At 43.5% G+C, this 25,611-nt stretch overlaps 1 protein-coding gene across 7 annotated transcripts in view; it reads left to right on the forward strand.

Annotated features, from left to right (window-relative positions):
- FOXO3 (forkhead box O3) overlaps positions 1 to 25,611 on the forward strand; it is a 120,881-nt gene that overhangs the window by 71,054 nt on the left and 24,216 nt on the right. Inside the window, exon 1 of one of the 7 annotated variants that reach the window (XM_070225340.1) lies at positions 23,611 to 23,825. The exons of the other annotated variants lie outside the window; for them this stretch is intronic. The gene's annotated coding sequence lies outside the window, so the exon portion shown is untranslated. Of the gene's footprint in view, positions 1 to 23,610; positions 23,826 to 25,611 lie in introns of those variants that run through there. 7 annotated transcript variants of the gene reach the window in all.

Genomic DNA, 25,611 nt, shown 5'->3' on the forward strand with positions numbered 1-25,611 from the left:
GAGGATGGGACCTGCAGACCTCCCTATAACTTCCTCTCTCTAGGCAGTGAGATACTCAAAAGGCAAGAAATTCACAGTACAAGAGAAAGCTGGTACCACGTTTGAACTGGTGATCCACCCGTGTCACCTGGCTGTTCCTCCATCTCCTCCTGCCTGGCCCATGTAAATTTAGAGCGTGGACACAGAGTACCATGTAAAAAGCCCTAGCTTTCTAGTGAGGACTGTAGTATTTTCCTTTTTTCCTTTCTTTTGGAGGGACATTGTGGGGAGGTTTACACTTTTTCAAGAATGGAGCTGGAACTTTAAAATTTTTTATGTGGCCTTTAGGAAACTTTTAAAAATCTATGAAATAGTATCTGTTACTGTATTACAGTCTTTTTACCTGTCTCTTCTCGACCCAGTCCCCACCTCTTGTAAATTTTCATTTCCCATAAGAGAGTAAAATTTCAACTAGAAGATGTCCTCTCGGTTGAGGCTTCATAATTCAGAAACTTTAGCAAAAGAGGAAATTCCTCTATATATTCAAAATAAAAAGCTCTCTGAGGAGTGTCTTGTTCACTGATGTATTTCAACATTTAACACAGTGCTGGGTACTCAGTGCTCAGTAAGTTCTGATTGAATAAATAAAATGAGATGTTGGGGCATCGTATTTACTCCTGTTTAGATATTGCAAGTAAACAATAGGATTGCAGGGAAAAATCTCGAGCCCACTTTGGATAGGGAACTTTGGCTCAGGTGCTCAGGGCAGATTGTGGAGAGAGAGAGAGAGAGAGAGAGAGAGAGAGTGTGTGTGTGTGTGTGTGTCTGTGTGTGTCTGTGTGTCTGTGGTGCATTGGCAAATAGAAAAGAAGGATTTATTTTATCTGCTGATTTTTTTTTTGTAAGATTGTATGTCTACAAAGAATATAGCCTTTAAGATACACAGCCTAAAAAGCTGCTGAGTAAAATTCTTAATTTTGTTCTTGAAAGAAAAATGGCATTTCTTCCTTAAAAACCAATTTCTATTGTAAATGACCAAAAATTGTTAGGGACCAAGCTTTGATGCATTTAACTGCATGAAGGTCAAATACTTAGGTCATTATGATTCTGCCCCTTTTGTGCATGCAGTACAATGAGCTCTTTGATATGGCAACACCACATTCTCAAGATGAAGGAAGGTCACATGTTTTCAGGCATTAAGAGCATGATCTACTCTTTTTCGGTTCCCTGTTATAAGTGGCTCTTGAGATGGGAAGCTGGACTAATGAATGGCTTTTGTCTACCTTTGTTCTATTTTTCACTTTTGCTTCACAGAAGTCAATTTGATTGTGACCTCTTAAAAGGGAAAGTTGAATGTCATAGAGCCAAGAACCACTTGCCTAGAGCAGTCCGCAGACAGCCTTCAGTCTGGCTCAGTTATGCAGATTTTTATCACGTACTTGCTAGTAGAGTTTTGATTGCCTCCAAACGTTCGTCAAGTATGTGGCTTCTTTGCGTCCCACTGGGCACTGGTCATTTGGCTAAGGAGGTAGTGTGTGGCTTGTTATGTGGGCCCTGGAGCCGGTCCGTCTGGGTTCAGTATGTGGCTCCACTTATTAGCTATTTCGCCTTCATGGAATTATTTAACTCCTCTGTGCACAGTTTTCTCATCTGTGAAATGAGTTAGTAATGCAGCCTGAGCCATGAAAAAATGCCTGGCACAAAGAAAGCACATGATAAACATTAACAGCTACTGTCACATGTGTATATGTAAATTTATTTGGACATGTAGGTCAGTTATTGAGTATGGGAAGGAGGCGACGATGGAGTTTCTCTCTAGGTGACAAGAGGATATTATCTCAGGCAGTTCAACTATTCAGAGAGGACAGAGCAGGGGTGGAAGGTAGCGGGCAGTGGAAAGATTCAGAGATGACTTCCTCCCTACCTCAGAGGCACTGGGAAGGGAGAAGCTCATGCTTGGACCACTGGGCCCTAACCGAAGCTGGCATTCCTTTTTGCCTTGGTGGATCCATTTGCCTAATGATTTGAGTTTTAAGTCCTAGGGTGGTTGAAACCAGATTGTGTATTTGCATTTGTTTCCCTCTTCTCTCTTGGCTTCTCTTTAGAAAGAAAGCCAGCTCCAATAGAAACGAGACCTTTAAAAGTTTACATGTATGGGATTTATTTCAGAGTGATTGGGAGGGCCAGGAAGGGGTGAGCAGGTACGGGATAGACATAATAATCTACATATAGATATAATAGGATTGTCATGATGCTGGATGATGAGTACATGGGGGTTTATTATAACGTCCTTTCTACTTTTGCATATGTTTGGAATTTTCTGTAAGAGAAAGTTTTTTTAAAAATGCAAGCTGCATAACGATATAGACAGTGTGATAACTCACTTTAGGATAGTGGTTACCTATGAGGAGGGTGGAAGAGAAGTGGAATGAGCGGGGCATTCACAGGGTATTTCACTTATATCTGTAATGTTGTATTTCTATTTAAAAAAGTTATTTGAAGCCAATGTGGCCAAATACTAAGATTTGTTCAAGTCAAGCAGTGGGTACATGGGTGTTATACTCTGGGTAATTTCTTTTGTCTGTTTAAAATATATCACAATGAAAAGAATAATAAAATGCTATAATTCTGTAGCAAGAAGTGTTTTTAGACATGTCAGGAGCCAAGCAACAGGAGACACAAGAGGTACCTTCCGTTTCTGTTAGAGACGCATCCTGTCATGGCATTGCACATTGCGACAGGGGTGATGCGATGGCCGGCCACTCGCACTGCTGCATGATGAGAGAGAAGCCCTCATGGGTGAGCAGTGATGGAGGTAAGGGAGTCAGAATTAAAGGCAGTCAGCGATGGCAGAGTTAGTTTTCTGGAAGATGCTGACTTACTGTCTTCATCAGAAGGTTTGGGCTAAGTCATGGGGCATGAGTTAGTTACAATGACTCGAGTGTTTCGAGACAACAAGAAAAGGGGAGATTTTAAAGAAGCATAGTTTTTGTGTATCAGTTAATAACTGGTTCCCTTGATAAGACCTCTCTGAAAAAAAGAAAGCTATTTCTACTGCCGATTGGCTGTCCTTGTGGTAATCTTGTCTGCCTTCCCATACAACGCGGGGTTAAGCTGTGTCACCCCTCAGCTGCGGAGGCCAGCCTCAGTGTCGGGAGTGAGAAGACCGATTGTGCTGAGGCCGGGCTTCATGGCCTGCTTCCAAAACGTGACGAGCACCTCCGGGCCTCCCTGCCTGCTTCTGGGGAGGAAGACATGAGACCGTGATCCTTGTTCCCAGGTCCCATTCTGTGTGTGACTTATTTATAGATGTTGGGGGGTGTTGAGCATGTGCAGTATGCACTCATGAAACATTAACCCGATCTCTCGGGGAATACAGACGTAAGATGTTCACTTGTTTGGTATATTTACTCACTAAACTTCTCAACAGGAGATCACTGTTTCCTACGCTCGAGAGAACTCATTTAACAGAGGGAAAGGATAAACCCAACGTGGCTTACAGGTTAAACATTCTGCTGATAGGGAAAATGCTGTGTCGAGCCCATGTGGAGCTGGGGGAAGAGGGTGCATGGGGCAGAAGACCAAGCATCTCAGAGACCTGGTTTTAGCCCTTGCGTGCTGGTATCCTAGATCTGGGGAAGTGGGTGACTGGGTCAGACCAGCCCTTTGCCACTCTGCGTCCCAGGAAATGACCTGCTCCTTTAAATAGGGATGGAGGTGTCTAGGGTGTGTTCTAGAAGTTTGTGAGGATGAGGGTTAGAGTGAACTCATCGTTTGACAAGGGACCTCTCTTTGGTGTATGTCAGGTCACAAAGCACAGGAGGCAAAGACCACCCAGACTGGCAGCCACTGCTCTCTGGGAGGACTTGCTTTGGATTCTCTACCTGTCAGGGCTTATTTGCATCCCCTGGAAGAATGTGAGAGGTTACAACACCCAGGCAACATGAGCAGCTCTGCAGCCTCCTCCCAAGCCGACCCACTGAACTGCCTCGATTTAGATCCCAGCTGTTCTGAAGGAGCAGCCCTGTAAGTGAAGCCCAAGACCATCTGACCCGCAGGCTGAGCTGGCGAGAGGTGCGGACGGCTGCAGGGTGAGGCGGCTTCTGGGTGCTGGCCAGGGTTCTATTCCACTGCCTTTGTCCTTTGTTTTAGTTTGCAACTTTGTGCCCTCCTTTAATAAAATTTTCCCCAAAGCTGGCAAAAAAAATAAAATGAGGTAATGAACACACGTATAACTGAGAGGTTATTTTTCTGTTACCTATTTTCGTCTTCCTTAATTGTTTGGCTGGTTTAGCACCACTTGAAAAAAAATTTATATTTAAGTTTGATGAGTTTCATGTGAGCATGTGAATCAGTAGCTTCTTGAGGAGCTGCTGGGTCCGGTCACACAATGTTGAACACAAAGTTTAGAAACTAGGCACAGGGGCGGTCCTAGAGTCCTGCTTCACTTGTCCCTTGTTACAGATTTTTTATTTGGAGGAAGATGAGCCCTGAGCTAACATCTGCCGCCAATCCTCCTCTTTTTTGCTGAGGAAGACTGGCCCTGAGCTAGCATCCGTGCCCATCTTCTTCTACTTTATATGTGGGACACCTGCCACAGCATCGCTTGATAAGTGGTGTGTAGGTCCACACCCAGGATCCGAACTGGCCAACCCCAGGCCACCGCAGTGGAGTGTGCAAACTTAACCGCAGTGCCATCGGGCTGGCCCCTTGTTTCAGATTTAAAAATGTCAAAATGTCACTCTTGGTCCTTCTCCAGAAGAGTGAGGCAAAGTTGGTCAGTAACAGAATCGTGTCATTGGCTCCTAAGTGTTTTCCTAGATGTATAAAAGTAATATTAGATGAATTAATTCTGTATGAGTTTCCTATCCATCTCAGACTCCTGATAAAGATAGAAAGACGTTTTTCTAGAGTTGTGGTTCCTTAACACTGTATTTCCACCAAGAATTTCCTTAGTATTCCTCTTTACCCCTGAATTTTTCTCCCCATGTGAATGTCAGCAGTGTGACCTTTCCTCTTGTCCTTGTCTCTTCTTTTTTTGTGTGTGTGAGGAAGATTCGCCCTGAGGTACCATCTGTGCCAGTGTTCCTCCACTTCGTATGTTGGGTGCCTCCACAGCACGGCTGATGAGCGCAGTAGTGCTACACCTGGGATCCAAACACATGAACGTGGGGCTTTAACCACTTTGCTATGAGGCCGGCCCCCGGTCCTTGTCTCTCCTGTCTCCTCTTCTGTAGCTTTTTGCTCCATCTTCTCCTATAGCTAATATTATCTCTATGAAAAAATTATCCCCTCCCATTGGTTGCGTGATCATAAGGTTCAACTTTTCTGACATATTTCCGAAGGTAGCCAGTTATCAAAAAGAACATCCTGAAATCCTCATGCATGTTAATAAAAATTTAATTTGTTGAGCAAATATATGTCCAGTGTCAAGTCAGTAAAACAGAACAGAAAATTATGTTTTTAAATTTCTAAAACAAATATGCTTGGAAGCAAAAAATGAAAACAATCTCTCCAACTGTCAACAGCAGTTGGGTTAGGGTAGTTGGAATATGAGTAACTTTTTACCCTGTTTTCCAAATTTTCACTAATGTCATTATATGCATGCTTATGTTTATTCCCCCCACCCCTCCATGTGGCGTTTTTAGATGTGTGGGACGGGGGTGTGAAGGAGGAGTGTGGTGGAGGACGGCAGTTTTCAAGGGCGGTCCTGGGAGACCCCAGAGATCCTCGGGGCTGCTGGGCCCTGAGGGAAGGTTGCGGGGGCACGGGCTCTGGGCCTTCTGCTCCCCACTTTAACCAGAGTGTTTCTACTTTGATTTGCTGTACGTATCAGGGTTTGACTAAGATTTCATTTAGGAAAAGGATTCTACTGCTGAATATAAGGTTTGAAAACCACCGATATGGAACAGAGGCTAAACCTTGGCGTCAGAGCCAGGAAACCTGGGCATGGGGCCCTGGCCTTGCCCTTAACTAGTGGGGTGTGACTTTGTGCAAGTCCCTTCAGTTGTCTGGACTCTGGGGTTCCCGTCTCTGAAGGGACAAGTTCTGGCGAGGTGATGGCTAAAGGGCCCTTATAGTTCTGACCTTTTGGGACATTGTAGGATTCTGTTCAGGTGATGTCAAAAAATATGTAGCTCCAGGCAAAGAGGGCTGTGATTGCCAGCCCTCCCCTGCTTCCCCCACCTGGAGGACAGCAGACTGCTGCAGCAAGCCTCGCGTTGTGGGAGTTTCGGTTTTTAACTTGTGGTTTGTTTTCTAATAGGAGTGTGTGGTGAAGACGGGGAGCAATAGGAGCCAGCACAGCAATGCACAGTGCTGTTTTTAAAGATGTCTTATTAGAGGTCCGGGCTCTTTAGAAAAAGTGGGTGGTAATTTCTTTCATCCTAAAGTTATTCCAAATCGACAGTAGGAAAACGGCCAGAGAAGTGGCGCTTTGTCCTGGCTAACAGGCCTGGGGTGTTCATTTCCAGAATCCTTGCCCACTGCTGTGTCAGCACTGTCTTGACGGCCTTAGATGGGTGTGAGGAGGCTGTGCTGACATCCCGGGCTATAACAGGAGACTTTTCATGTTAATGGACCAAGGGGAAGGGTAACCTCAGCATCTGTTCTTTCTCACTGGAGATGCCTGGCATCAGTTTGCTTCTCTAGGGCGTCCTCCTCCAGACCGTGCCTCTCACGGCCCCATCACTGAGGCCAGATCCTGCTTCCTTGCATAGGCAGAGCCTAATGTCTTCCCCAGAACCTCTCTGGGGAAGGAAACCAGAACTCCATTGGTTGCTACACTATTCGAGCGTTAGCTTTTTGACTTTTTGGTAAAGCTTTCATCTCCAGGTACATAAAGTATATGGTGGAAATAAAATTAAAAACTCGGTTGGTCACAAGTGCGTTGAACTGAAATGAGAGAAGGCCAGATGCGATGGTCTTATTTCTCATTGTACTCTACTCTCAGAAAGCATTCCTTGGGACAGAAAACCCTGCTTTAAGGGTGGGTACAGCAACCCCAGGTGACAGCAACCACAGGGGCCCTTCAGAAAGGAGCAAGTGGAGCTGGACCCTATTTCAGGCAGGTTTGGGTTTGCTCCTGGGTTGAACTTAACTCCCCTCCCTGACCCACCACCCCCAAAAAAATCCAGCTACTGCTACTACTTAGGCTCCTTCCTTTTATATTTAATTTGAATAAATTAAGTATAGACTAACTCGCCCTGAAAAGTACAATCAATTTTAAGAGGACAAAACTTGGATGATCAATGTATTGTGGTCTCGGTCCTATAGCTTGAAACTCTAGATTTTACTTTCTAAATGTTCATTGAACACCACACTACATGTGTCAAACTCAGTCCGTCACCCTGAGGGGCAGAAGGAGTAGAAAACTTACTCGGAGGTCTGAGTTTATAATCTACTTGGCAAGGCAGCGTCAAACAGAAAACCATACACCTGCGAAACAGAAATCGTTCAAAACTGCAGAGCCCCGAGTAAAACACAGCTTTTGAAAATGGGGTGCCTGCTTCCAGGTTCGAGGAGCATGGCAGTGATCTGGGTGGGGTGGAGCCAGGTGTGCTGCAGATAAGGAGCTTTACGCTGGACTTGGAAGGAAGTGATGGGTGTGAGGAGGAGGAGGAGGAGGAAGAGAGGCAGGGCTCCCTGAAGGACTCGTGGAAGGAGGCAAGCAGATTGTTTTCATTGGAGAAGAAAGGTAGAGATGATGTTGTGTGATCAGAAGAAGGGTTGAGGTTTTGAAAACACAAGCAGGACTGCTGCGCGGCAGGCATCAGGATGGTCTTAGGCAGGAGGATTTTTCAGGTGTCATAATTAGGGCAGCAATGCACACAGGCTGAATTGACACGGAGATAATGCCCTTCTCCCCCAAGTTGACCATGTGCTTCCCCACGTGGCCTCTAGGTTAGGTCACTGAGTGCTTGAAAGCAGCATACTATACTTTGATTAACATGAAGCACATGTTAAATAAATTCACAAAGATATGCTTCATCAGTAACAAAAATGTCAGCATTTCATGTGTATATGGTTCCATTTATCCTGATGTTTAAAAAAAAATTTATCCATCATTTTCAGTTGTGTGAATTTTTTAGCATCTATTATATAGCAAGTTTAGGACATTTAATCAATTTGGGTTTTTTGAACCTTTACAATTTCGTATGTCCGATTAGTAGACGAAATTTGGGTTATTAATCATGCGGCCCATTAATGCCTTCTGGACTTCCTTTCTGCTGCTTCTGGATGATTTTACTCTTTCGTGTTGGGTTTTTCTACAAAGTTGATGAATCCCATTCATTCGTAAGTTCTGATCAGCAGATATCTATTTGGCCCTACTACGATGTTCCTGATTGCAAACAAAACTCAGTATCTGAGTGTGATGGGATTGTTTTAGTTAACTTCTGTTTCCTTATGATGCCTTTGAATTTGTTATTGATTTAATTTATTTTAAAATATTTCATCATCAATAGGAAAAACCAAACATTCTTACTAGTGCTATTAAGACATTTTTGTAAATACTTTTGAAAGCAATCGATTTTGGTAAATTTAGCACATTGAGTTTTGGTGAGTTGCTTGCTTCTCCCCACCGAGGCCCTAAAGAACCTTCACGGCTCCATGAAGTGGTTTGAACGCCGCTGGGTTACTTGGTCTCTGAAGGCTCTTCCCATTCTAAAATTCTGTCCCAACTTCTCAGTCCTATTTTTCTCCTGCATTAAATAGGATAATAACATTTAACTTACCAACTAGATAGAGTTGTGATGACTACTTGACACAGATTTAAGACGTAATTCCCCTTAATCCATTTTGGAGTCTCTTCTTCCCTTTAGTGGCCTCCTTGCCCCCATAGCAAGCAGGGTAGGATGCAAGAACTGGGGAGTGCGTAAGCAGCCGTTAGAATACAAATATGTGAGGGACAGCTGTCAACAAGTAAGCGGAACAGTTGACAGCCTACAATCAAAATCCATCTTGGGTTTTGCTTGTACAGGATAAACTTTTCAATGAAAAAAGAATTTATACCCTGAATGCAGATGCCGTTCATTGTGCTAAGACCTGTCTGTACAAGTGGGCTAACTGGAGGAGTGTTCTGCATGCTTACATTCTGCATTCTGCATGGGATTTAGGAAGAAGAATGCAAGAATACATGAAACCTTCGTAATTCAGACTTGGAGAGCAGTACTTGACTAAATAATGAACAATACCGGTCATTGATGTTTTAAGAAATGCACTTAACAGGGCTTATTGACACGAGAAACTGCTTATACTAAATGTAACGTTAATTTGGGATAAAAATCAGGATAGCATGCAGGATGTTCTTATATGAGCAAAAAACTAGAAAACAAGCAGCAAAATCTGCAAAGGTTGTGTGTAGAGGGTCGATGACATGTTTTTTTCTGCTTCACACTTTTCTGATTTTGCTAGATTTTTAAAACAAGCATGTGTTACTTTGGTAATCAAAGAAAAGTTAAAGACTGAAAACAAAAGCTTAGCAACTTCCCAATTGAAGGCTAACAAATAATAAAGATTTTGAAAAATTAGAATAATTTGTGTATGGCAGTAATTGTATTCTAAATTACTCTTCTCACTGAGACTAGAATTGTAGCTCTTAACGTGCATTGCTTTGGACAGTTGCTGAAAGAGTCACAGGTAGGATTGTCTGACCCCTGTCCAGCTGAGTAGCGCAAAGTCCAGTTAGTGGTCTCATGTAGCTAATTAGTTGCATCCCCAACTACTGCACTTCAGTTTTTGTTACTGTTGCAGCTTGTTTGTTTCTAGTCTCTTGCATACAGATTGAACTCATTTTTAAGAATCTAAAACATGATGTGTATTTCACATGATCCAATAAGTACATGTAAGCTTCCTAGCTTGTACTTAGCTTCCTCGATGTACCAAAGAATTTGTGTGCTCTCCGCCTCCTAATGGGAAGAGACTAACTCATAAAACATTAGATAGGTTCTCAAACTCTCGTTTCTCCACATTTCAGTTCCCCAACATACCAGTAGAGCCTCTGGAATCTTTTTGCCCCGTCTCATGTCCTCTACTGAGAAAGACTTGCATGTGACTTGAGGTCGAGGACAGTGCCAGTTCCTGCCCATGGGCTCTGGGTCCTGTTCCCTCTCACTGCCTGAGATCTTCACTGCGCAGGCTTTGGGCTCTGAAGCAGACCCTTGAGTTCTAATCCTGGATCCTCCATTCGTAGCACGTGGTCTTGAGCATATTTCCACAGCCTTCAGTTTTCTCATCTGTAAAACGGGATAATATCACCCCCATTGTTAGAACCGTGCTTAGTACATAATAAGCTCGCAATAAATGTTAGTTATTTTAAATTGTGATTAGTGATGCCTTGCTGGCATCGTCCCCGGCTTCTGTCCCTAGCACTCCTGATACTACTGTTACCAAGATCACCAATGATAACCTCTTTGTTGCGGAAGCTCATGGACACCCTTCGTCTCCTCCTCTTTCATCAGTGACTACTTCCTCCTTGAAGTACTATGTTCTTGCAGCCGTGATCACCCAACACTCCCCTCCTGCCTGGGGGCTCCTGTTCATCCTCTTTTGTTTGGTCCTCATCCTTTGCCTGACCTCATGTTGTACGATTTCAAGGGGGAACTTCTCAGATTTTCTCTTCTCCCTTTTTCTCTCTAGACAAACTCATCCGCTCTGATGATTTTCCTTACTTGGTTGCTCATCCGCCAGGTCTCAGGTCTTTCTTGACTTTCCCGTTTAAGTCTTTGGTCCATCTAACCCACCCTGTTATTTTCTCTTCTGGGATCCTGTTGTTTTCCTTCAGAGCACTTTTGACAATTTGCTATTACATATGTCTATGTTCATTTTAATTAATGTCTGTCCCTTCCCTCCCCCTCACTACACTAAATTATAGAATCCGTGAGTGGGACCAGGCCTGTTTGTTCACTCGTGTTTGTGCACCTGGTGCCTGAAGGGACCTCGGTAAATACCTGTTTGAATGACCGCGTGTATGTGAGGCCCCTCCACTTATTCCTCTGCTCCTCCAGCCCTGACAGTTGTGGTGAGGCTGGGGGAAGAGGCTGCACCTTTGTTGTTATTCCATCCACCCCCTGCTGCCAACCTAGATCTGCCCTCTGTGTCAGGGGAAGTCCTGGGGAATTGTGCCATTTTACTTTTACCTCCAGCCACGGTCACCTTCAAGTCATAGAATCCTCCAGGTTAACGATCAGAAGACTAAAGTAAGTGCCAGGTGCTCGTTCCCGGGAAGCAGTTGAGATGGAGCATCCTGGGTGGTTCGTTCAAATCTCTAAGCAAAAGGAAATTGGGACTTGAGGTAGGACATTTGAACTAATAGGAAGAAACCAAGATCACTTTCCAAAACAGCTAGTAGTTCATATAGCCTTTGTGATTTGGAGAATTTTTTCCTTTTTAAAGTTTCCTTTAGTGTGGTTATAGTTTAATGAAAAAGAGTGTCTGTGGAATGCCCTGCCCAGTACTAGGAGTTTCATGGGAGACACCAAAGAAGTTGGTGGTCCTGGCCCAGTGGCCTGACCCTCTGGCAGGTGGGTGATGCCACAGGGGTCATTTCAGATCCAACACCATACAAATTTATTTAATAAAGTACCAGGAATGGACTCAGAGCATATTAAGAAGAGGCTAAAAGATGTTGGAAAAGACAGTTTAAACTCTGAAATAAACCCTTTTCATCTCACACCGGGTTAGGGAAGTAACTATATAGTATTTATCAGTAAAATGTCCATAAGATATCAGTTACTAAGTAACCTCCTTTCCTCTGAATTGATCACCCATCTTTTCTTCTTCTCCTGGGGACTGCCCTCTTTTCACTAACAGTCAGGGACTGCCGCCCAGCAAGTACACACCTCACTGGGAGTATTCAGGGCTTTTTTTCCTAGCATGTTCTTCCTTACATATCGACGAAATTGGGCAGCGTAAACATTCATAGTACTGCCCTGGTCACTAGGCCTTCATAGACACAGTTTTCAGTATTCAGCCTTTCGACATGAAAAATTAAGACAGTAATATGGTATCGTAATGCAATAGTTTTTTATTCTCGTATAGCATATACAGAATATTGGGATAGCTTTATGACAGGTTTCTTCACTTACTCATTTCCTGATTTTTGAAAATTCGTTTTAGGGGAGAGTAACTGACCACAATTTAGCTCAGTGGGAATATAGAATTTTTTTAATACCCTTACTGGATGCTGTCCCACAACGTCCAGATACGACACTGTTGGTTTTCTTATTGGAGAGCATTTTTATTTTCTGGGTTTGATGATCTGGGCTTGAGTGGAGATTGTCTGTTACTATATCAGCCTTATTTTCCACTCATTTCATGTTGCTCCCAAGTCAAAGGAGCGTAAGCCTTCGTCCAAGTAATGACATTGTAGTATGTTCTAGATATCCTGTGCTATCTAGCTGTTGATGTTATTGCTGATAGTTTTGTGAAAATTGGTGCTAAGGCAGTGGCCCATGATTAATAGAAATAGCCTTGTGTATCTGTTACCATAAAATTAATTCCTGGAAGAGACCATATGTCTCTCTAAGCCATCTTTTCTGCAGTCATTTTTATGTCTTGAATCCCCAAAAGGGCTCTTTCTCTTGAAATCCAAGTTGACCCAGAACAGGAGGTGTTAAAAGCCTCCTTATCGTACAGCCTCTTCACAGATGTGCTTGCAAACGTGCTGAGTCCCTATTCTTAGGGGCCTTCATGTCAGAACTTCTAAAACTTTGGGGGCCAGGAGGATCACTGCTCACCCTGCCAGCCTTGTAACACTGGAGGATGACAGTGTCCAGCACACACACACTCATTCACTGAAAAGCACTTTCAAAGTGCCTGATGACACCGACATCGAGGTAGGTGGGACAGACACACAAAGGCCTTTCTTGTTTGGTGTGTTTCTGTTGCATTATTTACTTGAGGTGATTAGAAACCTTTACTTAACTTTATGAATACGTGGAACTTTGATAACAAAAAATAGGTGGTTACAATCTAATATATGCAAAAGTTGAGAGAGTGAGTGTGTGTGTGAAAGAGTATGTGTGTGTATGCGCGCACACATACACACAACACATGCACAAGGGTGTATCTAAGATTAATTCCTAAAAATAGAGTTGCTGGGTCTGTCACTTAGGATTAGGTTTGGCTGTGTAGAGCAGGAAACCCAAATTTAATAGTGGCTGATGTGCAGGCTGAGAAGTGACTGAGGCGCCATCTCCTCTTAGGTTCTGTCCCACCAGAGCAGGTGGTTTTCACCCTTGGATGAACCACCCATGGTGCCGTCATGGTCCATGCAGGTGGAGGCCAACAGGAGCAAGAGAAGCAGAACAAAAGGAATTCTCATCTGAGTCAGCTGCCTATAAACAGTCTTCCTGAAAGTTCCGTGGAACTCTTCCACTTACTTATTCTTGGCCAGAACTAAGTCACATGGCCACATTTAACTTCAAGGAAGGCTGGGGAATGTAGTCTCTTTTTTTCTGGGCAGCCACGTGGCCAGCTGAAAATCAATGTTCCGCCATTAAGGAAGAGGGGAGAATGGAGTGGTCTCTTCTACTAAGTGAAAGGTTATGTGTATTTTAAATAGCAATAGATATTGATATTATTTTTAAAAGTTTGCGCCCACTTAATACTTTTGCCAGTTAATTCAAATGTGTATCTTCCCACCGTTACCAAAAAAACCAAATCCTGCATCTTAATTAAAAATAAAATGTTCTCGTCTACTGTATTTGAGTTGTGTAGTTCACTTGAAGCATGAATATGATTTCTAATAAAATGAATAATATCTTCGTTGTGAACTTCTAAGTGCTTCTGAAGTTTAAGGCAGACACTTTATTTAGATGTGACATTTTATTTACTCTGTGTTTACTGTGACTTTCAGTGCTCAAGATAGATTTTTTTTGGGAGATGGAGAACCTGGGGCAAGAAAGCGTCTTCCTCTTTAATGCTAAACTTCCAGGATTGTATTACACGTGCTCACCTTATTCAGCATGGTTTGCTTCAGAAGAGAAAATAAAGGGAGAATTCATTTATCCTTTCAAAAAAATGTGTTGAGGGTCTTCCATGTGTCAGGCATCTTCACCATAGAAAAAGAGATATAATTGTGCTTTCTTTTGCTATTTGCCGCTTCCCAGTTGCCTTCTTGTGTGAATTTATATGACTTCTCCAGATTTGTGTGCACCTTTTCCCCCCAAGAAATATTGTAATAATCATCACTAAACATAGTACCACATAAAAGAGAGCTGTTGGGAAGGACAGAAAAGCCATAGGACTATTTTAATGTCTAAGTGGTATCTAAATTTTAAACCTTTATTTTTTCCTCTTTTTAGACCTCATATAGATTTAGATGGACAAAGTAAAGCCTATTTACTGTAGTAAGAATACCTCACTGTAGCTTAAATTGGTGTTTTTTAAATGTTTGCTTTTGCCAAGCTCTTTTGGCAGCTCCTCTAGACTGAAAGCACTAAAAATTGATTACTTGCAAGTTATTACTAATAGTTCCTTTTTTATGCAGCCTGTGCCAGCCAGCCCAGGCTGGGGTCCCTGTGTAATGTTAGTATCTGGAGGGGCTGTGCAGGGACCTGCTGCCCAAGTGGAATGAGTTGATTCTAATTTACTCCTGGATGTCTGCGTTCTTTTTTCCACGTATGGCCACAAATAGCGTCACAGCAAATCATCGTAATTTTCTGATTGATGTAAAGAGTAGCCAAAGAAAACTTGTTGTGTTTGGTGGCCAAAATACCACACAGTGCGAGCAGAGTAGAACTGCTGGCCCATTTTATAGCACTCTAATTGATAATTATTTCTCAAAGAGCACATTATTTGGTCATGTGGCAGCAATCCAGTATCATTCCGGAGGCACTGGACGTGTAGGTGCATGTGAACACTATGCTAACTATATGCCCCCTTTTGCCAAGAATGGAAGTAGTTATCCAAGAGGAAAGGGGAGGGAAAAGAAAATACCAATTTCCTATGTACTAGAACATGTCTGGCTTCCATCAGTTAGTTAGAAAACTGTAGAGCATGAAATCTTGCAAGGTTTTTGTATTTTATAGTGGAGTCTCCTGGTTCATATTTAGTAAGCTAGAAAATTAACCTCTTCTTTTGGAAACTTGGAGAGAGTATATAAAGGTGGATGTGCATGTGTTTCCTCTTGGTTCACAGGAGCTGCCTAGTCCATCTTCCTTTCTGCAGGTCTAAAGCTGCTAAAGACTGTCAGAGGAATGAAGAGAATGTATGTGGGAATCCTAAAATGGAAGGAGGGAATCCTGGGTTCTACATATGTGACATGTTACAAGAACCAAGTCACTGTGGCAGAGAGAAAGACCTAAAAGCATTTGCTACAGGGTTAAATTTGGGGCAGCCCATAGCCAAGTCAAGGGGACTGAGGAGGAAGGCTTCCCTCTGAGAATGGCCCAGGGCTCCGTAGTGCAGATCTGGACCCTGCGGAGACTCAACACATGTTACTGAGAAGACTGACGTGCACTGGGGCAGTTGGGTGTCAGGGAGATGAGGAGGATGGACATAATGTAGCCTGCTCTAGTGACTGGTGGAAGAGGAAGGCAAGAAGAGGCAGCCTAAACCTGCTGCTCACTCAGCTCAGCTCTTCACAGGCAAACCACAGGGTTGAGCAACAGCCTACAAAGATGGTGACTGAGGCAGATGAAACACTGCAAATTGACTGTGTTGGGGAGCTTCTCTTTTTTCCCCCCACCCCCTCTCCTTTTATTAATGGTTTGTTATCATAAAACCTTATGGGTCCTCAGCAGAGCCAGGTCAGAACATTCAAAATGCTGGAGCCATGTGTGTCCACCTCTCTTACTTGTTATTCATTTTCCTCCTTCATGCCATTATCTTGTGTTCCTTTTCATTTATGTAGGAGTAGAGAAAAAAGTTAGTTAGAGATGAATTGCCCAATTTCATCTTTTGCAGTTAATGAAATGTCAGCACTTCATAAGCTAAAGCATTGGGCTGTCAAGAACTGCAAAGGTCTGAGATTTGACCCTATTAGCCACAAGACTCTTGGGTCAGAGGCAAAGGAATTTATTACTCATGCGTGGCACAGCAAAGCAGCATGAGCAGCAGCATATTTTGTGTCAGTTCCCTCCTTGCCCCCATGTCCCACGGGAGTGTCACAGATGGGCCCAGGTTGATGCCTGCACCTGCAATGGGTTGTGTAACCAGAGAGGAACCCTGAGTTTAGGGGTCCTCAGTCTTTTGTAATGGGCAGTAAGCATGTCTGCGCTTTGCTCTGCAGGGAGACACTATCTTTCAAGGCTGTTCACTGTGAAAATGCAGACATTCTTGAAAGATAGTTGCAAACAGAGGACCATTAGTGCTTTGCTTGCAAGACATGCAGAAATACCAGAGACCCATGGAGAAGTGTCTCCAAACTTGGATTTGTTAACCTTATACGAAGCTTGTGTGACTTCTGTTTCTATCTACAAATTAACCTCAAGACTCACCTTTCTTTCTTGGGAAGACTGCTGAGGTGATAGCTGTTTGAAAGAACCTCATGAACTTGTTTCTGGAGAAACAGCTAATGTAGGCTAATACTGTTCCACATACTGCCTTAGAGAATTGGAAGTGTGTGACTTGAAGCTACCTTTGAACTTGAAAATGGCTGAGCAACGTCTGTTCCTGTGTGTTTTTCCTCCCTTGTCTTGATGTGAAGGGATTAGTCTGAGTGGGCCCTGTATGTACAATGATTTGTTAAGCCTTAGGGAATGACCTAGTACCTAGCCGTGCTGCAAGGTTACACATATTTCCTATTAGCAAATGAACAAACTGTCTAAGGGGAAAGAGTTGGAAACCTTAGGAAACCCAGATGATGGGCTCCACGAAGTTAGAGGTGAGAATCTAAGGGCTAAGCCTGCTGAGTCAGGCTCCACCAAGGAGGCATTTATAAGGCCAGGGGTCCTGCATATTCAGGAATGGCCTTAGAATCACTGCCAGCTAGCTAGTGTGTGGGGACCAGTGAGCCCTAGAGCACTGTGCCCCCTTGTTGATTGAGGAGTGGGCTCACTCCCCAATCTCCACCATACCCTCTAGTCTCTTATGTCTTCTAGACTCTTAGAGTCTCTCATGAGACTCTCCTTGCCGGTTCCTATTATCCCTCCCGCTCTTTGCATGATAGATCTTACACTCCAGATGCTAGTGCTTCCAATCTCCTAAGTGCCTTCAAGCTCACCTAGCAGTGTGCATGAAGTAGATTAGAGCCTAGTAGGTATTAGGAGTAAAATATTGCATTCCTGTCATGGCCTTTATCCCATGCATGTCCAGCCTGCTTCATTCATCCAAGTTGGGGAGTAGTGCTAATATTAACTTGTACATTTGGGAACATCCTGGATTTCAAGTTAAAATGCACCCGTATCTGAATAGCTCAATGACTGTTTTTGTTTTTGGTTTTTTTGTTTTGTTTTTTTTCCCCAGAAAAATGGTATGAGTGCCTGGTTCTTTTGTCAGTGGCACTGTCCTCTCCTTTCCTTATTTGATCCTTTTATGTGGACGTTTGAGCTGGCTGGTGCTCATCGTGTGTGTAGTTGGTACCCAGGAGTGTCCTGGAATAACTGGTTGGTTCACTAGGCTTTTAGCAATGTCATTGTATTGGTCATCAGCCACTTTTGCATCCTGTGGTTTAAACCAGAAGAAATCTTGCAAAACCAGTACCGTGAAATGCTGCACATGCAGGTGAGGTGGTAGGGTAGAGAAAGCAATTTCTCAGGAAGCTCCTTATTAGCTGCATTCACTGGGGTGTGGAGGGAAAGAGGGTACTATAGGCCTGAGTCATTCTGCAGAATTGACTGTTGTACTTTGTATTCCCATAAAGAAGTCCATCGGTAGTTCTGTTTGGAGTAGCCAACATGAGATATTCTGTTGTGTGGCATTTACTTTCTTTCTCTGCTGCTTTCTCCCGCAACACCTTGATTTTTGATGACTATTAGAATAATTAACACTGACACTTGGAAGATAGCCTGCTTCCAAATGCATGCACACTTGTCTGTTTTGTAAATACCAGCCCAAACTTTTTCCTCCCCTGGCTGAAACATGTGCCTCCACCGCTCCCAGTCTTTCCAGGGTGTGGGTCCGTGTGTCGCTGTGTGACTGTGCCCACATGTTGGCATATATTTCAGAGCCACCAAGAAGAAATCGACTGCTCTTGAAATAACAAGGCAAAAAAGATCGGTTTTTCTGAGCCGTAGCATCTGAAGAGCTGGAAACAGTCAGTGTTTGTGTGTGTAATGCTAAAGCCAGTGAATATCATGTGAAGGAAGGGATTGTAAACTAAGAAGAGAAAAGCAGTTTTCCTGGATTTCAGATGTCAAACTCTCAAGCTGTTTAACTCACCCACTCAGCACCTCCCCATACATTCCTTTAATGTGCTCACATTGTCAATGATTTCTGTTTCTGCAGGTTTTGATGCCAGAAGACAAATAATAAAATAGCATGCGTATGCAACCGTAAAGCAGTTTTCTATCAGAGTTTTTGATTGAGGTTAAACAGAAGCATCCCGATCGTGCTGTCAGTTGGCAGGCAAAAGGCATCATATTTTAAAATTCACATAGTTTTAAAGCAAGCTAATCTTTTCTGGCTCAATAATAAACTAATTACACGTTTTAAATAGTATAGAGCGGAGTCCCTGTTTCAGATTAAGCTTCGTAATAGCAAGATCCAGGGCAAAGCAGACATTTGCCTGATGTATCTGGCTTAAGGACCCATACGTATTATGGTGCCAGCTGTTTGAAGGCCTGAAGAGGCCTGCCAGGGACAACCAGGTGATACTGGCTTGACTCAGTCGTGGGTTAATGCTCCCTGAGCACAGAAGCCACCAGATGGGCCACCAAGGAAGGCCTGGATACTTTACAGTTTATGGCAACAGTCATGTTTGGTCACTCCCTACAAGTGGTGACCCCAGGGCAAGTTAGGACATGCCAGTAGTGTCCCTTGTACGGTGTGGCTGAGAAAAAAGGTGTCATCTCTAAAAGCGATCTGGTTTCAACAAGGCTTGCTTCATGGCTGATCATTTTTCTTCCCTTCCCCTCCCTTTCGTAATCCCAGGGACCGTGTGCAGAAGCTTAGAGAGATGGGAACACTTCATTCAGTAACATAGATTTTTGTAGTCTTTAAAGCTGCGCGTTCCTTGGTCCTGTTCGTGGTCCCTCTCTCCTTAAGCAGTCGGGTGACTTCGGAGGGAAACGCAGTGCAGTGGTGAGAGCCTCCCTTTCAGAGGTCGCCTCGGGCTTGCTTGCCAGCACCACCGCCCACTAGACAAGTCACTTCACTTTTCTGCACCTCAGTTTCCTCTCGACAGGCTTTTCGTCAAAACAGAATGAGACTAGATTTGTCAAGCACAGAGCCTTGGCCCTGGTGGGCACCAAATACATCAAGTTCCTCCAGATGGCAGGTGAAGTGGACTCTATTTTGGATTTTTCTTGTTCCCTATGTGCTTCCCCGGAACCAGGGTGTGTTATCTGTGGTTTTGAGGATGCGTCTGTGGGCTCTGGACCAACTATAGCCCCAAGTAATGGGGGCCCGTGGCATCCCAACACAGGGATCCCAGCTCTTCACCCTCGATGGACCCTTGACCCCTCTGTCAACCTCTTGTTCCACCAGCTGGCCCACACATGGTCACTTTGCCCTTCTTCCCATCCCTTACCCTAGAGAACCTTAAGCCTACTTATTAGATTATGTTGTCTTGTTTTTGGAAATTGGGTTGTATAGTTTAATACCCAAAGGTGAGACTTGTCAACTTTAAAATGACCTAGATGCTGCCTCACATTTTACAGCGGAAGCTTCCTTCCATCTTCACTCATGTGAGGATTGTTCATTGAGCTCACGTTTTATAACATTTCATTTGAAAGTATAATTCAGATCTAGTTTGTGGCTGTTGCCCCCTTCCCACTAATTAGTTGATTAAACATGGTTTTTGAGCACCTACTATGTACCAAGCCCCATGCTAGGTGCTAAAGCTATAATAAGTCATGGTATCTGGTTTTAAAGAGTTGAATATATATTAGAGGAGAGAGACTTATATTCCTCAAATTATAAAACAAGGCAGACTGAAGTCGGATGGACCGCTGGATGGGTGGATGGATGGATGGATGGATGGTAGCTATCATCCGTCATTTGTGCTCCCTGCCCTTCAGCCCTTCAGTTGGTGTGGTAATCCAGACATTGGGACGAATGTTGTTTCTGGGTGGTATTACTGTTACACCTCAAGGCCAGGAGATCTGAGTTTGTCTCAGCTCAGCTGCCACTTACTAGCTGATTGAATTCAGGTTCATCACTGTGTCTCTGGTGCTTGGTTTCTTTCACCGTAAAGTGAAGGCTGCTTGTTACTAGATGGGTTTCACAGCCCTCTCCATTTTCCCAGTGTTATTTTTTTTTTTTACTGAATTTCCTGCCCTGATCACTTATATAATGCCATGAAAGTGATTAAATTCTCTGATGTATTGCTGAATTCTGGATGTGTATTTCCAGTGCCCTCTTATTCTCTCCATTTCCACCCACAGTAAGTTTTCAGACTAGAAAAACTTGCAGCTTTATTTTTTAAATCTAAGTCAAAATTATGTTAATAACAAAACTATTTCTGTTCTATTTTGTTCTCCTTTGCAGAGTCAGTTTCAAGAATGTTCTGTAGCTTTGTGCCTTTTAACCCTTTGAAGCAGCCATGTCTATGGCCAGTCGTGCGTGGTGTTAAAAGGGAATTTAAGTAGCATCTGCTTGCCGAAGGGGAAAGAGGTTCAAGAATATCAGGGGAGAAGCTTGGAGAAAGAGAGCAGGGGCTCGAATCCTGCAGCTTTAACCTGCTTTCTGGGGCCTAACGTTCTGTTGACTGCATGCCCTGAGCTGCTGCTCCCTCAGTCTGTGGGGAGAAGGATGGCCGTGGGGCTGGAAGTAGGAGGGTTTAGGGGGAGAGGCAGGGAGTGGGTGTGGGCAGAGGCTGCAAGGCTGCCAGGGTTCTCTGTGTGCCGGAAGTGCAGGTTTGGCTGTGAGGAATGGAATGTTCCCTCTTGCCCTCCAAGAGCAGAAACAGCTGTGGAAGAGCTTGAAAAGAAGATTGCTAAATGAAAAAAATATATATGAAAATAAAACCCACACTAGAAAACCCACCAAAACTGTCTGCTCTAGGGTGGCAGCCATCTTTTTCATGCTCTTTAAGAGAACTTTCTTCCTGTCTAGGATTTCTTTTTCGATTAGGGGCAAGACCAATTGTCTGCCCAGCCCTTGATCCCCTTAGAAAGCCTCATGTGTCTCATTTTGCTTGGATGGAAAATGGGTTCATAATGCTCATCACAAGATGGTGATGATGATGATTTTATTCCTCCTAATGAGGGACCAGAACCTGTCGCTTACTGCATGAAAACTTGAAACAAATGTTAGTTTTCAAAGGAGATCTCTGTGGGTAGAGGATTATCCTCAGCAGATTTCATGGAAGTCTTGTTTCTAGCTGGAAATTGAATCCTTCAGCCAAGTTCCCGACAATATTTATTTTAGAACATTATCTCTTTTAAATAAGTCCCTTAATGGTTTAAACTCTTAGTGTTTTAGACAAGAGGAAGAGTGGAGGTTGCCTGGAACTTGTCTTACACATCAGGGTTGCTTGTGCAATCCTTTACGTGAATGTTTATTTTAGGTTTCTTCTCAGTCTGAAAGGCTCATTTGGCTCTTATAGGTGGTATTCCATACAGTCAGAAATAACAACTGTTCCTGATTGCAAGTCTGTTTTATGCTGTCATACTTTCTGTACTTGCTTTTGAACAAGTTATGCCCAAAGTAGATAAAAATCTAGTGGAAGAGGGTAAGCCGGCTAAAACCTAGACTCTAGCGGTGTCTAATGGGCAGGACCAGCCCCCATACTTCTCCCTTGGATGGTGGTGCTACTTGGCCCTTTGCAGCGTCCCCCCCAAGGGTCTTTGCACTGAGTGAATGATGCAGTGTTTTGCACAGTCGACAAATGAGAAACAGAGTCTGTGATTGTTAGTAATGTTCTTGACGCTGTCTGAATGTGTACTTTGGTTCTCAGGAAAGTTCATTAAGTAATGCTTGACTGTATTCTTAACAATGGAAGCTAATAAGTACCTCAGGATTGGGTTATGGCTTTTTCAGTGGTTATTTTTACCCGCTCTCCTTCGTGTTATACTTGAAGGACAGTCTATAAAAGGGATTGTGTTAGATGGCGTGCTAATTGGGGGAGGCTCCTGAAAATTACAGGGATCAGTTATTGTCCCAGCCCATCCATTCTTCAGCCTATAGCAATTCCTAGTTCTATGAAAGTCCGCATGCCCTCTTTTCTGTCCATGCTGGGTGGAAAAGTGGGGCAGGGCAGAATGAGATGCCTGTCCACACGGCAGTGCAAGGTCAAGGCACCTTCCCCCTTCTTCTGCTTTTTTTTTTTTTCCAAGAAAAAAGATATCTGGACCCCAATGATCTGAAAAATTGCTCTACTGCTCCATTTTACTCTGCACGTATAATCACAGCTTTGATCTGTGACCCCAGTTCTCATCCTTATCTTCTACATGGTAGAAACTTGGACTTAAAGAACATCAGCTGTGCTGTGTCACCAGACCTGGGAAGACTAGGAATCATTAGGTTGGACTCAGATTCTCAGACAGTGGGACTGTAAGGGGGAAATTCCAGTGGTTCTGAGCTCTCATTGCACTTTAGAATAATCTGGTGAGCTTTAAAAATGTCCCTCTCCCCAGGCCTTACCCACACCAGTGGAATCAGAACCTCTAGGAGTGGGGTGTGAGGATTGAAAGTCTCCGCCGGTGATTCTGATGGGCAGCCAAGGTGAAGAACTAATGCATGCTTAAGAGAAATCAGGCCCTCTTCCAGAGAACTGCCTTTGAAAGAGCCTGTCATTACACAGTCATGCGCCGCATAACGGTCAACGACGTCATGCGTCGTTTCAGTCAATGACGGACCACATCTGCGACGTTAGTACTGTAGAGCCTAGGTGTGGAGTAGGCTATACCATCTAGGTCTGTTTAAGTGCGCTCTATGATGTTCGCACAACAATGAAATCGCCTAATAACGCATTTCCCTGAACGTGTCCTCTTCTTTAAGTGACGCATGACTGTAAATCAAAGGCAGCTTCCCGGGCCTGCTCCTGGAGTATCTCTGCATTGATCTGCTGTGGCACACAGCTCCCCAGGTCTCCCACAGCTCAAGGTTTCCACTGCGCTGTCATGTGACCTTTATCATCTACCATTCAGCAGATGCACATCTTAGAATTCAGGCCCGTGGCAGCCTCGTTCTGAATTGTCAGTGCCCACATGTCAAAGCAGCGAAACATACTGGAGATGCAAGGTGGATGGGTACTGTATTGAAAGGCGGTCCTTTGCAGATTGTCCCCACTGAAATGCCCCCTAAGGACCAGGGAGACGCCTGCAATCTGCCTGGTGGGAAGCAGTGGATGGGACTTGACAATCATAACTCTCATTTTGCTGCTTTTGAGAAGGCAAGAAAAAAAAAAAAAGAAGAAGGGGCTATCTTTAAAAAAAAAGGAGGGCAAAAGCCTTTAAGAGTTAAATTACACAACTCCCTTTTTATTTTTAAAGTCAGTGGATTCCTTGTTGCTGTTGCTGAGAAAGATAAATTGATACCACATGTTGCTTCCAGACAAAACCCTCTCTGTGTTCCAGGGGAAGCACATGCAGCTGGTGTCTGGGTTAGTGGACAGTCTCCACAAGGTAAACACGGTTTGGAAGGGGCTGAAGCGGACGTAGGGTAGCAACAGTTAAGAAATGACTGGTTACTCCCGACTGGCACAGCACCTTTGAAATTCTTTTAAGAGTTTGAAATCTTTTCCTGGAAGGAGCCACCCTCTCACCTTTTGGCTTAAAGTATATGATGCTCGGAAAACAGTAAGTGAACATTTGTGATGTCACTGCTTCCGTATGTGGGATCTGACAGTTGAGAGCCTCTTTTGTGCTTGGCACGCCGATGAGCACTTTGCATGCGTAATTTCATTTACTCTTCCCAAAGAGTTAGACAGAGAGGGCGTTTCTATCCCCATTTTATGAAAGGGGCAACCCAGGTTAAGTGAATTGCCCAAGGTCACTGGACAAATGCCAGGGCCAGGAAACCAACTTGAACCTGGCTGACATCAAAGCCTATGGTGTTTCTTCAGCATCATGCTGCCTCCCTCCCTTGGTGTCTTTAAATTGCATGTGTGAATTATCCACTTTGTAAAGTGTTGATGGGATACTTTTTTCATTTCAGGCAGCTTCTCTCCAGCGCCTCATCTAATCTGTTTTGGGTCCATCTGTCTTCACAACCGATTGGCATATATGTAGTGACTGTGCACACTTTAGCGTTAGCAATAAGCATGTTTTGCAGTAGAAAACTGTCTGCAGTATTAGCAAGAAAAATAATTACCCGATTCTGACGAGGCCAGTCATCTTGCTGCTAATTTCTTCGAGGAGGGCCAAGCAAAGGGATTACTAGCCTGTGGCCCACACAGACTAGTCAGCATAGCGTGGCTGGAGAGGCGAGTTTCCTCGTGCTGCCTGGTTCACACTCCTTCTGCACGTACCTCCTTGAAGGATTAAGCCACTAATTGCAGCTGCAATCACACGGGACACAGGTTTGCCAGTTGTTACTAATTAACTACACCTAAAGTGTTTCTGTCCCAGTGCGGGGCTTGCACCAGTGTAAATGGTTTTGTAAAAGAGAAGATTGACATAAAAATGAGACAAAGAATATTCTTATCTCTATCTTTTCAGACACGTTGTGATAGAATTCCTGTAAGGGTTCCCTAAATCTTTGGCTCCATGTTGGAGAAAAGCTGGTATATTTATCCCTGAAGCTAAAGTTTCTTTCTAGAGATGGTGCTTTTTGTAATTCACCAGTATCTTGATTTCTTAGTAGTGGATTTAAGTAACCAGAACTATTCACGTGGTTTTGGTTTGAGGTTATAGTAGCTTCTTGGAGCTGTTAGTAAGTAAATGTGATGACAGAATGGCCTGAGCTCTTAGCAATACGACTGCTAGCTGGTGATATTTACCTTTCCACCTTAGCCTTAAGGAAAGCACATCCCTGCTTCAGCCGATTAACATTGGCCTGCCTCACAAGGTATTTCAAAATGTGTATTTAGATGTTATTAGAAAAATCTCTCGAGTCCTATCAAACCATTCCTGCTTTACCTTCAGCTCCTAATCCCCAAACTAATATAAAATCTTAGAGATTTAGACTGTTTGATGAGATGATATATGAATTAGTGGAAAACCATAGCATATTTTTAATGGTAGTTTTATAGTTTGAAATACACACAGTACATTGGAAACTAATTTACAGAGCCTAATGGAGAGGTCTTTAGAGAACTTAAACTATGAATCATTAAGAGGGTTTTACAGTGGCTTGCCTATTTTTATAAATCCCACTTCTTTATTCCTGGGGTTGAGGTGAGGCAGGTACAGTTTGAAATCTTACAGAAATCATATCATCATTAACTTTTGTTGTCAGGGAACATGTGGGGAAATATTGTAGTTCTGACTTTTTTCCTGGCATTTGTTTATTTACCTTTTCCTGCTTCACCAAAATTTAGCTAGAGAAGCTAGTGATTAGAATCATGACCTATGAGGAAAACCAGAATACATTTCTGGCATCTGACCTTGTCAGAGTGAGGGGCCGTATTTATATAAGCCTTTG

The sequence above is a fragment of the Equus caballus genome, chromosome 10, assembly GCF_041296265.1.
Source record: "Equus caballus isolate H_3958 breed thoroughbred chromosome 10, TB-T2T, whole genome shotgun sequence".
Lineage (NCBI taxonomy): Eukaryota > Metazoa > Chordata > Mammalia > Perissodactyla > Equidae > Equus > Equus caballus.